Raw genomic sequence first — 13,060 nt, 5'->3', positions numbered from 1 at the left:
AATCCGTGGAGATTCATCAACAGAAAGGGGTTCCACTCACTGAATGTTCAACTAGTGTGCGACCATGGCATGGACATTATGCAGGTCTGCACAAGACATCCAGGTAGGGTGCACGACAGCTTCATTGTCAGGAGCTCTGACATCCCAGAAGCATTTGAGGAGGAGCCCAGGCTGCGGGGGTGGCTCGTGGGTGATATGGGTTACCCGCTTCGGACATGGCTGATGACGCCCGTGTGGAGACCTGTGTCTGAGACGGAGACCCGTGATAATGAGGCCCATGTAGCCACCCGCACGATAGTGGAGAGGGGCATTGGGCTCCTTAAAATGAGATTCCGGTGCCTGGACCGCTCTGGCGGGGCCTCCAGTACAGCCCAGTGATCTCCTCTGCATTGTGGTTGGGTGCTGTGGCTTGCACAATCTGGCTCTGCAGAGAGGTGACATATTGGAGGAGGAGGAGGACATGGAGGCTGACCAGCCGGGCGTCGCTGGAGAGGATAACCAGCGACGCCCGGCTGGTCAGGAGGAGAAAGTGGAGGAAGAGCACACCGAGGAACACCAATCAGATGCTGGAGGGCTGGTAGCTCAAATGAGGCATGCGAGGGCGGAAAGGGAGGCCCTGATAACCAGGCGGTTCAGTCACTCGGGGTTTGTGTCTGTGGGTTCCATCCCTACACCTCCCCCCAAAATTCCTTCCATCTCCTGCAACATTGTCACACCAGCGTGGTGGGCCTGGGTACTCAGAGTTTTTTGGCAGGTAGAAGGGTGTTGACGACTCGCTAAGCACCATTATGATGATGCCCTGGTGTAAACTAGTCTGACTCCTACCCGAGCTCTGCATGCACGCTGGCACCTGGGCCCACATCTGTGTAGTGGGTAAGGGATCCGAAACCCCCATACAGGGCCCAGGGGCGGGTGGGGTGGGGGACAGGAGAAAATCACTTGTGGGGTCTGGGGAAACAATGGCTTCCTTTTCTCAGTGACACAGCATTGAGGGGCCTCCCCAACTGACATCAATATGAAGCATCCCTCCACTGATCATCAGTGGAAGAGGATTCCTATTCGAGACAAATTAGACACAGGTGGGTGGTGCAAAAACATTTAATTGCAATAAAGGTGTTTAAATCAGATGTTCTCACATAAAAACTTGTTAACAGAAAATATTAAGGTGCTTAAATATCTTTCTAACTAGTGCAGCCCTTCACCCGCAGGCCATCTTCATGCAACGACAACTTCCTAACTTTACGTGGCCTACCACTACGCCTCAGTGACTCCCCAGACTGTACATCAGAGGTGGAGGGGGTCAGTTGCCTCCCTCGCCCCGTTGCCTGTGATGCGCGTGGTGGACGTCCTCTGGAGGCCCTGGAGCTTGAGGGCCCTCACCTGCTTCCAGGTGTCTGGGATGTTTCCATGACATCCCCTTCATCCTGCTGCCCCTGAGATGCCCTGGTGTCAGGAAGGGGGGAATCAGAAGTTGTAGCCCCAGCCACAGTCTCCTGGCTGGAAGGCCCCGGTATGGGCTCGAGCCCTTCCTCCTCCCTTGGGGTTCCTTTGGGCCCTGGGTCATTCCATGGGATGGCGGTGCTTCTGCAGTGAGCTCTCGAAGCTCCGGCGTCACCTGGCATTGCCAGTCCTGGAGGACTGCGTCCTATCCATGGTAGTCGAGCCCTCTTCGATGGTCACTTGAGTCGGGGGCCACCTCTCAATGGCCGCACCAAGTGCCCTCTGAGACTGGGCCATGTTCTCAAGGGCTGCTGCCATAGCCCGCTGTGTCTGAGCACTGTCCCGCTGGGTCTCCTGCGAGCTCTCGAGCCTCTCAGCCATGGGCCGCAGAACCCTGAGAATCCTGTTCAGTCCCTCTGCTGTGGCCTGTTGTGACTCGGCCATCGCTTGGAGCCTGCCACTCATGGTGAGGATTCCCTGCCCCAGGCTTTCCACTGCAGACGCCACCCTTGCAGTGTTGGCCTGGGAACCACGCAACACAGGCAATAGCTGGTCCACCTGAAAGCTTTGGGACTCCTCCCAACAACCTCGCAGTCAGTCCAGTGTGGCCGTTAGCCCCTCCTGCATTCCCTGGCTCTGTTGCTGCATCTCCAGCAGCTGACAGAGAAGTGATCTCAGAGGGCCCAGCATGTAGCCTGGGGCCAGCTGAGTCCTCGACTCCAACAGGCCCCCGCTCACCAGAGGCCTCGGACATTCCCTCCTCCACCCGATGTACATTATCAGATGTGCCGTACTCACCAGGGAGTGACCCAGAAGCCTCACCACTAATTGGATCCACCAACGTGTCACTATCTGGGATGGTGAGTTGTGAGGTGGAAGCTGACGCCAAAACGGTGCCACCCTCAGATGTCCTCCTTTCGCCCATATCCTCCAAGGACCCGTCCGACCTATCTGGACCAGGATGGGCAGGAGCTGCAGCAGGGGCCTGGAATCCAGAAAACCCTGGGGCGTCCAGATTGTCCCTGCAACACAGGACACAAGATTAAGTGCAAGAGAGGGAGAGGAATCCGGGATGTAAAACACGTGATTCACATTTCTCCATTGAACATAGAACAAAGCACAAAAAAAATTACATCACAGGAACAGGCCCTTCGGCCCTCTGAGCCTGTAGTGCCCATCTGATTTGTAACCCCTACCCTTCCGGGAACCATATGCTTCTATTCCCATCCCATTCACATAGCTGTAAAGACACCTCTTAAAGGTCACTATCGTATCTGCGTCTGCGACCTCTCCCGGCAGCAAGTTCCAGGCACCCACTATCCTCTCTGTGCAAATAAACATGCTTCATACCTCTCCTTTAAACCTTGCCCCCCGCACCCGAAACTTGTGCCCCCGAAAAGTTGCCTCAAAGTGAGTGGAGGAATGACAGGTGCTCACGTCTTGACGGCAGCCCGACCATGCTGTCACTGACAGCCCGCATCTCCCCTTCTCTTGAGGGCTCCAGCACCCACTCCTCAAAGGGGATGAGGACCCGGAGGTCTGGCTCACCACACCCTGTCTTTGCCCTCTCACGGGTGTTATGGTCGGTCTTCTCCTGTGGAGACTGAAGGAGCCATGAAAGAAATGATGGTGACTCCTGCAGAGTATCAGGTGGCGGCCTTTAGAGGGCAAGCGCAGTGGGGTTCTTGGGGGGGGGGATAGGAAGGACCTGCTTGGGGGTTAAGAGCTGGGAGCATGCAGGATGCAGGGGATGGGAGTATCTGGGGGCGATTTGGGGGAAGATGCAAGATGGGGTTCAGCACTCACCCTTGCTGCCCGGATGAGGTCATTTACTTTTTTCCGCCACTGCTTACCAGTTTGGGGGGGCCAGTGCCCTGGCACTGACCAAGGCGGTGACTTACCCCCCAGGCCGCATTTCCATCAGTGCCCCTTGGTCTGCATCCTCCTGAGGGGGGAAGTGGGTGTTCCGCCTCACCTCTGCTGCATCCAGTAGCCTCCCCCGGTCGCCCTCAGAGAATCAGGGGGGCTGGTCGTGCGCACATTTTGTGCAGGAATGCCTGCCTGCCTGTCCATTCTTGAGTTTTTAGTGGAGCTGCCCCTCATTAGGGCAGATCAACTGCAGGCAGTTTGGAAGAACATTCCAGCAAGTTCCATGCAGTTTGCTTGTTAGCATTGAGGGGAAGACAAGTGAGCGCTTGCAGGTGTGCTGATGGGGAGGGGCGCGGATCAGTGCCTCAATGATTGGGCACAGGGGAGAGAGAGGGAGGTGTCACACAGCCATCGGAGTCCTGAGGAGATGGGGGCCTTGTGCGGGAGGGTCCGGGGTGGGGGTGAAGGGGATCACCCTGCCTGATATCTGTAGGGTGGAGGGGCGGGGAGGGTGGATCTCTCTGCCTGAGATCAGTGGGGGGGGGGGGGGGGGGGAGGGGCCAGCGATCGGTCTGGGTGGCGGTGGGGTGGGGGGATAAGGGAGTCAGTAATTTTGTGGAGGTGGGGCAATGTCTGTGGGGGCCAGGGGGAGGCATTATCTGGCCCGGGAAGGACATGGCACGGGAGCGTTATTATTTTTTGTCTGCGCATGCGCATTTGGAGGTGCCGATCGGAGCTGCAGGGTTTCGGGTGCATTAAGCCCCGCCCACCGGCTTGTGCAGTGCGATTCAGAATTGCTGATATTTTTTCAGGCAGAGTGCGTATGGGGGGCACCTGAGAACGGCTCTAAAAGTCGGACTTGAAACACTCCCAGTTTCAAGCCCGCCCAGCACTTAGAATCAAAATGGTGAAATAAGGCCCCCTGTGTCCTGGTTTGGTTATATTGTCTCTATACTGTATGTCCCCTTGTGTGGTTCTCCAGTCTTTGAGAGGTATGCTTTTCTAGAAGACCCATAAGCCTATTGAGGTAGCTGAAGGCTTTTAATCTTATGGCCCTTCTCCAATCTTTTCTATAGACTCTATATCACCCAACATTTGAGCATGAGCTGATCACTACTTCAAGTATCTAGGTTATAGGGGAAAAAATGACAAACTTCAGCCTTTCATCTGGAAAAGAAGCAACCAACAGATGATCTTACAAAGTTTTACCAGAAGTCAAATATCATGGCCCAGGATGTTGCCACACTGCCATTAATCAGCACTGACAATGTGACACTGGAGCCTGGTGAAAGCTTCACATATCTAGGCTCCACAATCACCAACAATCTGTCACTTGATCAACACCCACAATGCAAAAGTTGCAACTGTTATGTCCAAGCTGAATAGGAGAGTGTGGAACAACAACAAACTGACTGAACAAAAATCCGTGGGCCAGATTTTTGAGATGTTGTGAAAACTTCATAGTCTTCGATAATGGCAGGAGAGACCTGGATCTGGAAGCCTAGCTCCCATTTTCGACCAATCCCATTTTCACTGGTAAGGAAAAGTCTACAGACTTTCTATTCACATATGAGGGAAACTCAAGGTCAGTTGGACTATTTGAACTCAGTGCTGAGGTCAAACAGACCCCATTTTCACTGCAGCAAAGTGCTTAACCTGCAATGTGGGAGATACAAATTTTTTAAAGAATAGTTGGAAATGCTCTTAAAGGGTGGATAAGGTCTGTAAAACTGCTACACTGTCAAGTTACTTAAATTCCAAACACTGCAAAAATAGCAAAAGGCCTGCCTTGTCAATTACAGTTGAAAAAGCACTAAAGTTGTGAAATTATTAAAATTCCCAGGCCATTAAAATTCAATAGGTTTGCCTATGTCAGAGAGAGAAAAGCAATTCAAGCTATGAAGTTATTTAAATCCCCAGACTTTCAAAAAATAGGCTGCCTGTGTCAGATGGTGATGAAAAAAAATCTATTCTGGCAGTTACAATAGCAGTTTGCTGACATTATCCTGAGAGTTATCACTATGTTATTATTAATGCTAAGTAATTGAGTGGATTTAAATCTTTTGACTGGGCTTGTTTAAACTAAAGTATAGTTTCGATATTTAGACCTTATTCACATTGAATTGTCATTAAGTTGGCATGGGGGCTATAAAGAACCATGTGGCTTGGCCTGAGTTGACATTAGTTGGCAATAAGTTGTCATGGGGTCTACAAGGGACTCGTGAGGGCCTGGATTTGCATGGAGAGTATGATGAGGCATTGTGGGTGAGTGGGAGGCATGCGTTCTCATGGCTGGGACATGAGGAGGGGGTGAGGGGTGTCAAGGGTGAGAATAAGGCAGCCTAATATTTAATAAAACAACTGGCTGACTTCCTAGAGAACCTCAGCACTCAACTGCTGGATCTCCATCCCACACCTGTACCTGTGCGCATTACCCCCCTCCTAAACTCCCCCCCACACACGCACCCCTCCCCCCACTCCTCCACCAGAGTGAAGATCTGGCTATTTTGGGAAGTTTCACCCGAGGCAGGTGCAGTGAACCAGTAAAACCTCCTGATTCCTGCTACCTGACTCAGAAGCAAAAATCTGGGCTTGCAAATCTGCCAAGCCTGTGCCTCAGTGTATCCATCAATAGTGTGTCCGTGATGATAAATCCCAGGCAGTAGAAAAGGCTGAACAGCTTTCACCTTTGCTCTCTCAGACATCTCCTCAGCATCTCCTGGCATGATAAGGTCCCAAACTTCAGAAGGTCCAGGAGCATGCTAATTCCATCAGTTTGCAATGACGTTGGTTTGGCTCCCACTCATCAAATAGAGACAGCCATGTATGCAAAGACCTTCTCTATGGTGAACTGGCCACTGAGACGGAAATGCTCGATGTCCATAATTCTGTTACAGGTACACCGGCATGCAAAACATGAAGATGGTGGACATTGACACAGTTGTCTGGGACTCAGTCTCCGATGGCCGTGAGCTCTGGAACTTGACTGTTTAGAAGGGAACTGGAAGAGGCGCGGTAAAACAGGTAAAACAAAAAACTTCCCTGGCCAAGACAAGGCCTCAGAGAAAACAGAAGCCAGTGAATCCAGCACCTTCTGTGTCCACAGTTTTCACCTGCAGCACATATGGCACAGACTGCCATGCCAGAGCGGCGCCCCTGTTTCACACTCCATTCAATTGTCTCATGAGGCAGAAAGCTGCTTATAATTAAAAGCAAGGGTTAATTGTACAGTAAATTCAATCGTGTGAGTATAATAAAGCGACATAGATTCAAATAAAAGGTAACTTTAGAATGGATGTTGGGGTATTCTTGACAGAGGTGATCAACACTTGGAATGGACTCTGGACGGATAAACAAAGGCAAAATATCAAGGGTTGTTCCAGAAAGAATTGGATAGAGCACTGAGTCAAAGTGAGTTCATTTGTGTTAATAAGTTGTAATCCTCATCTGTAAGTATCTTGTGAATTTAAATTGTTTCTGGTTCTGATGTGCTCTTCAATGATTTCTTCCAATGGAGGCAAACAAAAAAAATCCTTCATTTTGAAAATCTATAATAGAAATACCCTGAAATTCAAATGTATGGGGATGCTCAAGCATGTCCTCTCTCTGGGTGACACCTTTGGTGGCCAATGAGGCGGAGTAGCAGAACGTTTGTTAATTTTAAGTAAAATCCTCAGACATTTTCCAGAATGAATACCGTTAGAATGTTGGTAAAGTCTTGACAAAGTGTCCCAGAAACGTTTCTAATGTATTCCAGAGGTTCTCTTCACAACTCCAGCAGCAAGTACACATGGATTGTTAAATATCACTTTTTGTCCTTGAAATCTACGTTTTTTAAAAATTCATTTGTGGGACATCTCTAGTTGTCCTTGGAGGGCAGTCGAGAGTCAATCACATTGCTGTGGGTCTGGAGCAACATATAGACCAAACCAGGTAAGGACAGCAGATTTCCTTCCCTAAAGGACATTAATCAACCAGGTTGTTTTTTTTCAACAATGGTTTCCTGGTTATCAGTAGATTCTTAATTCCAGATATTTTTTATTGAATTCAAATTCCACCATCTGCCATGGCAGGACTTGAATCTGGGTCCCCAGAACATTAGCTGAGTTTCTGGATTAATAGTCTAGCGGAGCGGCACGGTAGCACAGTGGTTAGCACTGCTGCTTCACAGCTCCAGGGACCTGGGTTCGATTCCCGGCTTGGGTCACTGTCTGTGTGGAGTTTGCACATTCTCCTCGTGTCTGCGTGGGTTTCCTCCGGGTGCTCCGGTTTCCTCCCACAGTCCAAAGATGTGCGGGTTAGGTTGATTGGCCATGCTAAAAATTGCCCTTAGTGTCCTGAGATGCGTAGGTTAGAGGGATTAGTGGGTACATATGTAGGGATATGGGGGTAGGGCCTGGGTGGGATTGTGGTCGGTGCAGACTCGATGGGCCGAATGGCCTCTTACTGTACTGTAGGGTTTCTATGACTTCTATAATACCACTAGGCCATTGCCTGCCCCAACACCCATGTACTCTCGATCAGCTGTTTTCTGTCAGGGGAGGTTGTTCGGTCATGCACTAGCCATCAAAATGCCATGCGGTCTCTTTAGAATCATAGAATCACGACAGTGCAGAAGGAAGCCATTCGGCCCATCGAGCCTGCACCGCCAACAATCCAACCCAGGCCCTCTCCCCATATTTAACCCAAGTATTTACCTTGCTAATCCCCCTGACACTAAGGGGCAATTTAGCAATTTAATAAATTACCGCAGGCATTTTAAATGGGAAACGGCTGCTTAATCTGCTGAGCGGCCATTCCTAGCAGACGCTTTAGCTTCTTTACCAAGTTGCCATCTTTCACCAAGGCAACATTACAGCTCAACACTCTGAGTCAACTCTGCTTACCTTTAGTGCTGCTGGGAATCACCCCCTTGTGAGTTTATTCTCATCATTTGTAACCAATTTGATAATAATCTTTTTCCTCATCAATCCTAACTTCAACAGTGACTATCAAGCCCCAGGATTAAGATTTAGCTTCAATATGTTTCAGCCCCTCATCGACTTCTGCAAGGGACCGAATGCTTGTTTCTGCACAGATTGAGTACTGACAGGCCTGTTGGGCAACAGTTCATCCAACTTCAAGTTACTGTCATATCCTTAACAAAATTTAATACACTTCCAAATAACTTGAACTCAAGTCCAATAAAATTCTAATAAGCTCTGTCAGACTTACATTAAACAGAAAGTTACACAAAAATTCAATTCAATTTAAATTTATCCTCCAAATGGAAATCACTTTTGGATACATTGTTCATTCATTAATTCATTCAAAAAGATACATATAAATTAATAACACTAAAAAGATAGAAAATTACCCATTCACAAAAGTCTAACTTTGATTCAAATATATTAAAAACTATCCCAGTACATTACAATATCCAGTCAATGAGTTCTGTCATGAGCGTATAATCTCATCCATTCATCAAACTCCTGTTAAGAGTTCTTGTGGAAAAGGCCACAAATGAGTTCAAGAACTGATTTGTCCTGGCTTCTCAGGGATTGCAGCCGTTTTCCTGGACACATTCAACAGTAATACTGGGACAAGGGGCAATTCTGACTGTTCACAAACTACTTTTATCAAAATTCTTCAAGAACAGATTTCATCAAGAAAGATCTGTCGATCAAATACCCTCCCTGCCTGATTCAGTGATCTCTGTATTCTTAAAAAAATCTACTTTCCTAAGACAACAGTACCAGGAGAGACATGAAAAAAGGATACATTTCTCAACTACAGCTTCTAGATTGTGAGATCTACTCAAAAGGATTTTAACATTGAGGTACTATAATTGTGTATGTCCCTTGGCCAGCACACCAATTTAACTCATCATTTACATTGATAACTAGATACATGCAGCTGGTGGCTATTTCAATGTCAACATCAAGAATCTTCCTGAGGAGTTCCAGTATTCATTAACATGGGCTCCAAGTAGATCCTGGGGACTAACACTCATTGGGGCTTATTGAGAAGGGAATTACTGCTCCAAAGTAGCAGAGTAGGATGAACATCAGAGTTTTTCAATTTCTCAATAAGCTCGAATGGTTGCAGCGTATTAAAAGCTGAAGAGAAATTCACAAATGTGGCACGGTTGCCTAATTTATCCGTGTGCTGTTGGGTTAAATGGACCAAGATCAGAAGATCGTCCATGAACTTCTGAGGTTGATAACCAAACTGGTCAATATGTGCAACAAGGGGATCTAAAAGCTACTTTGATACAATTTGTCAAAAAACTTTGTGATTATCAATTAGCAGCTGGTCAGTAAGCGTTCAGCTCGGCAGACCGTGACTTCTTAGCAGCCAGAACAATGATGGCCAATTTCAGCCTCTTCATGGCAAAATGTTTGGCTCAATATTTGTTTACAAACGCACAATGAATGTAAATCAGGTAAAGCTTACCGGGGCAAGTGCCCAACATAGGAAGGAAGTGATAAGGAGGAGATCGCAGGGTGACTTTCTGGCCTGCTCTCCTGCTCCTGAGCTTCTTGCCACACTCACGTCATATACCTGTGAATGTATGAAGACGATAGATGTATTTAATTTTGAAAGAGCAGCAAAGATTATGGACAATTTACCATGACCCAGGATAGAGTCCAGGGGGTCAGGTTAACTCATGTCTCTGAAATATCCAGCTGGAGGACTCCCCTTTTCAAAAGACATTCAGGATAAGAAATCATGTTTGGAAATTCACAGCTCCTGTGATAACCCCCACGAGGTCCATTGGGAATCACCGATTGATCTCCCTGTGGGGCTTATTGAGTACGAGTTCCCCTGGTAACAGGCAGTGGCCTGTCCAGCTATAACTCATTATCTGAGCCTTTTATAAGACAGGCCAAGGACTGGGCTTGCTGAACTGTAGTCCCAGGCAGGGACTAGTGTGTGCACACCACGGTAGCGGTTTTACTTTGTATTCTGTAATAAACTATGTTCCTTTCTAGTCGGGTTTCCGGAGTAATTATACTCCTATTGTCTAGATATTTACAGAAACTCAAATACAATGGTCATCCCAGATACTGCAAACTCAAAATCTAACGAAGAGGTATGCAATTATTTTTTGTCTCAAGCAGTTTGAAAGGCCATCATTCATCCATCGTTGTGTTGCAATGGTTTCTAACATTGTATCACTTGTGTGACTAATAAAGGTACAGACTCTGTGGTCACATGGTCGAAACTGATTTGGTATAACACATGTTTATCACTCCAAGGACCAGCCAAGGCAGGTCAGTCTGGGACAAACAGCATAGAGGGGAGCACTACCCAATAAGATGAACCCTGTCTAAACAGTCACCTCCAAGCAGTGAGAGTGCTTAGTTTGCTTTCACGTGCAACTGTGCATCTCCTTCCTACAGAAGAGCAAGAATTGAAGCCCCATCTCTGAATCTTCCGATACCCTCACTCATTTTAACATTTTCCAGTTTCCTGGTCCCAGCTGCCTCCTCTTCACTTTGGAAATCCAATCCCTCTCCACCTCAATCACCCACCAGCATGGTTTGATGTCTCTCCGCTTCTTACTTGAACAGAGGACCAACCAGTCTCCAACCACTGATACCCTACTCCAACTGGCTGAACCTCACGTTGAACAACTCTCTTAACTCCACACTTACTCCAAATAAGAGGTGTTGCTTGGGTCACTGTCTGTGTGGAGTTTGTATGTTCTCCCCGTGTCTGCGTGGGCTTCCTCCCACATTTTGAAAAATGTGCTGGTTAGGTGCCTTGGTCCGAACAGGCGCTGGAGTGTGGTGACTAGGGGAATTTCACAGTAACTTCATTGCAGTGTAAATGTAAGCCTTACTTGTGACTAATAAATAAACTTTAAAACTTTAAACTTTAAAACTTGAAAAACTTTTTAAAACAAACTTCTGTGCCCATACTTCTGATATGCTTTCCATTTTCATAGAATCATAGAATCTCTATAGTGCAGAAGGAGCCTATCCAGCCAATCAAGTCTGCACCGAAAAAGCAACCCACCCAAGTCTACCCTATCGCCGTAACCCTGTGCATTTACCATGGCTAATCCACCTAACCTACACATCTCTGGACACTGAGGGACAATTATCATAGAATCCCCACATTACAGAAGGAGGCCATTCAGCCCATTGAGTCTGCACTGACCACAATCCCACCCAGGCCCTATTCCCATAGCCACTCACATTTACCCTGCTGATCCTCCTGGCACTAAGGGACAATTTAGCATGGCCAATCAACCTAACCCACACATCTTTGGACTGTGAGAGGAAACCGGAGAACCCGGAGGAAACCCACGCAGACACGGGGAGAATGTGCAAACTCCACACAGACTGTCACCTGAGGCCGGAATTGAACCCGGGACCCTGGTGCTGTGAGGCAGCAGTGCTAACCACTGTGCCACCGTGTCACCCCATGGCAAATCCATCTAATCTGCAGATCCTCGGACTGCGGAGGAAACTGGAACACAGAGAAAATTCATTGAGACAGTCACCCAAGACTGGAATCGAACCCATGGCCCTGATGATGTAAGGCAGCAGTGCAAACCACTATGCCACTGAGACATCCACTTCAACTGAGGTTTACACCCCCTCCCTGCTACCCCCTCACCCCCACCCTACTGTGGTTAACACATCTGCCGTCAATCTTCCCATTGCTCCCAGGACCATGTTGGCGTCCATTGTCCTCACCTTCCACTCCACCAACCTGCGTTTTCGCTGGATCATTCTCCACCATGCTGCCATCACCAAACACATCTTCCCCTTTCAACCAAACAGACTGCCTCCACAACACTTTGGTCCACTTCTTAATCACCACCACCTCCCCACCCCCCGAACATATTCACACCCCTCCCCACAATACCCTTCCATGCAAACCTGCCAATTCTACCTCCTCTCTTCTCACTATCCAAGACCCCAAGCATTCCTTCCAGGTGAAACAGCAATTTGTGTGTACCTCTGTCAATTTATTATGCCACGCTGCTCAAAATGCAGGCCGGAATTCTCTGACCACGCCTGCAGTTGGGATTCTCTGACCCCGTTGCAGTGAATGGAGATTTGGTTGTCTGCCAAGTTCTCCGTTCTCGCTGGCAGCGGGAGGCACGGGATCAGAGAATTCCAGCCAAAGTCTGCTCTATAATGGGAAAGCAAATGCAGATTGGGCAACCACTTTACGGGACATCTTCATTCACTCCACAAGTATGACTCCAATTACTAGCCACCTGCCACTTTAATCCTCCACCTTGTTCCCACTCCGACCTCTCGGCCCACTGCCTCTTGCGTGTTCCAATAAAGTTCAATACAAGCTCAAGGAACAACGACGCCTTTTTTGATTAGGCATCTTGCAGTCTTCTGAATTCACCATTGAGTTCAACAATTTCAGTCCATGATCTCGACTCTGCCCCCTTTTCTCTGCTGATTCTGGCTTTGCTATCTTGTTTTTCTCCTTTTTTTGCTTTCAGACTGCAGTCTGCTATTCACGCCTCCTCTAGACACATCTTTTGTTTGCTTGCATTTCTAACTCTCCCCAGTTCTGATGAATAGTCATCGATCTGAAACACTCAGTTTCTCTCTCCACGATGCTGCCATGCCTGCTGAGTATCTCGAACATTTCCTGCAAGCACTTTATAATGTTGTGTCAATTACCCAACAGTACATTTTGTAAAAAAAAGTCTTTGTCAGTGAGTTGGCAATTTGAGTTAGTAATTAGAATAATTACTAATAATTAGAATAATTACTAATAATTAGAATAA

The sequence above is a fragment of the Mustelus asterias genome, chromosome 1 (assembly GCF_964213995.1).
Source record: "Mustelus asterias chromosome 1, sMusAst1.hap1.1, whole genome shotgun sequence".
Classification (NCBI taxonomy): Eukaryota; Metazoa; Chordata; class Chondrichthyes; order Carcharhiniformes; family Triakidae; genus Mustelus; species Mustelus asterias.
The sequence above is the reverse complement of the archived record's forward strand: the minus strand, read 5'-3'. Positions refer to the sequence as shown.